This window comes from Montipora foliosa, chromosome 11 (genome assembly GCF_036669935.1).
Source record: "Montipora foliosa isolate CH-2021 chromosome 11, ASM3666993v2, whole genome shotgun sequence".
Classification (NCBI taxonomy): domain Eukaryota; kingdom Metazoa; phylum Cnidaria; class Anthozoa; order Scleractinia; family Acroporidae; genus Montipora; species Montipora foliosa.
This window is the reverse complement of record NC_090879.1, coordinates 23,205,010-23,207,509: the sequence shown is the minus strand read 5'-3', so window position 1 is coordinate 23,207,509 and position 2,500 is coordinate 23,205,010. Positions and strand designations below refer to the sequence as shown.

Below are 2,500 nucleotides of genomic sequence, written 5' to 3'. Positions count from 1 at the left end.
AATGCTCATTGCCCACACAAAAAGGTGTAATGGCAATCATTTAGGACAAGATAATAACTCCAAAAAACATCTTGCTAACTCAAAATATAAGGATAAGCAAGAAGTCCACAGCAAACAGAGAAATCAACGTAGTATTTCGGTTCTTATTTCAAGACAATTATCAAACGTAACAAAGATGGTACAGCGAGAACCAGCTAGGAACGTGTGGAATACAACAACAACAACAAAAAGTAGAACAAGAACGTAAGGAGAGTATAACAAAAAGCTGCGAAAGCTATAACTAAACTTAAAGCTAAAACAATACGAGTTCTTTAGCGGTAAATTTCACGCTAAAAACCGATATCGCGTGAAGCATGAAGCGATGAGTGCGATATCGGTTTTTCGAGTGAAATCTACTTTGGAATTCACCAGTTTGGAAATTAATTTTTCTAGAACTGCATGGGTTTTAAAAGAAAACAAGCACACCCTTAGCGAGCGAATGGAAAAGGAAAAAAGTTATTTCAGAGTCAATTGCCAATTGCCAGCGAATAGGATTCAAGCTAAACTTAGAAACCACCGATCAAAAAACTTTGTCAGTTCAAGGTCAAAAAAGAGTTTTACTGATGAACTTTATTCCACTCTATCTCTGAAAACATCGTAAAATTAAGGATTAATATCACTTGTGTTTTCAGAAGTTGCTGAAATTGCCCTCGTCGCTGCGCGACTCGGGCAATTTCAGCAACTTCTGAAAACACGCGTGATATTAATCCTTAATTTTACTCGGCCCCATGCGATTACCTATACTAATATTGAGGCGTCTTTAAAAATTCTTCGCTTTCACAAATTTAAGTGTTCCCTTAAAAAGTCTCTTATTACGTCATCTTAATTATCTTATTTATACTTCCTCTTTACTCCTGTCCATCTGAGGTGACATCTTTTTTTTTCTGTTGTCGTTCTCTTTGTTTGCCTATCTTTTATCATTATATTTGTGCCTCCCTGAATCGACGTCTTTCCTTTAGACGTAAAATTATTTATCCTGCCTCCTAGCTAGATTAGTTTCTTAGTTATTTTCTCGGGGGCATTGTACCTTTCTTACGTCTATTACTTATTTCGTGTATCCTCATTTACGTGTGGTACAAATAAACTTTTTGTTGTTTGTTGTTGTTGTAAAACTAAAATTTCTCGTATCGATGGGCTATCATATTCTCTTAACTATGGTGATCCGCGCGCGCGGAGCTCCGCTAAAACACAGCTTTTTATATACGCAAAACACGAGTATAAAAAGTCTGAAGCCCGAAACTCCCGTGTTGCATAATAATTAATTCAGCCGCGTATACAGTACAATCACGTTGCATTCTTGAACTGTCGAGTCTTCTATCCCATTTTCTCCTCGATTGAGCTCTCTCAAGAATTTAAAGTCAGTAACGGTGGACCATCAAATAGGAAAATTCCAGTTAAAACAAACAGGTGTCGTTTTGAAATGAAAGCTTAAAACTTGGGTTACAGTATCCGATCAGTTAAAAATTATTTTCAATTTTTGCAACGCCCTTATTAGTTTACGCAAAACGAAGTATACCGAAAGGAAAGTGAAGATTTAAGCTTTGAGAGGCAAGTTTTGGCGGGCTCTAAGTTGTAGGATCATTTGCAGAGGGCGCCGTTCTGTTCAGGAGATCGAAATTTCCATGGTAATATTTACGCTTGTCACTGCTCAGTAAAACTATCCCTGTTGAAGAAATTGCCTATAAATCATGATGTTTTTCAAGGAAACTTTCGATATTTGCAGTGAGTATTCTCAAAGAATTCCAGTAGTTAGAGCATCCTTCAATTCTTCCTGTTTCTAGAATAACGGAGACCAGAATCATCAACAAAATTTTCACTAAGCGTCCCAGTATAAGACCAATTTTTTGTTTACTGTGCAAAAATCATTGTATAAGCTGCAGTCGTGATTAATTTCATATCGTTAACTTTAATTTATCTGTGTGTAGTGTAATAATTTTCTGATACAACTCAGTTGAAACTTTCTTCATTGATTTACCAAGCGGAATTATCTGTGTGTTGCTTTCACACCGCACTTTGCAAAACCATTGCAAAACTACCGGAAGCAGATGTTAGAACGGAATTCTCAATTTTCCCACAATGCTCGGTTCGTAAGTCGATTTATATTTTCCGAATTCTAACGCCAAAGTACTTTGCAAGAGCAAAGGGAGACAAAAACATCTATTTCCCACCGAAAGTCACGTTTAATTGCGTTGTTATTCCTGTGGTCGGATACTGCCGGGCAGCAATGGACATCTAGCCTCTGTAGAAATGCAAATTTCACCACGGAAACGAAGGTAAAAACGCAAAGCTTGTTTTCATCAGACTAAATGTATTGCTTCACAGCCAAATTTCACAGCTCTTGCGGCTAAGGCAAAAAAATATAGCACTTGAAGTGAAGTGGTCGGATACTGGGCAACATACTGTATACTTAATGTTTTAGTTAACATAGTTTTAAATCCAAAGAAAAAGGAGAATTGATTTT

At 36.8% G+C, this 2,500-nt stretch overlaps 1 protein-coding gene across 1 annotated transcript in view; it reads right to left on the bottom strand.

The window, feature by feature from the left end:
* LOC137976194 (peroxidasin-like) overlaps window positions 1–2,500 on the bottom strand; it is a 24,884-nt gene that overhangs the window by 21,049 nt on the left and 1,335 nt on the right. The gene's annotated exons all lie outside the window — the stretch shown is intronic.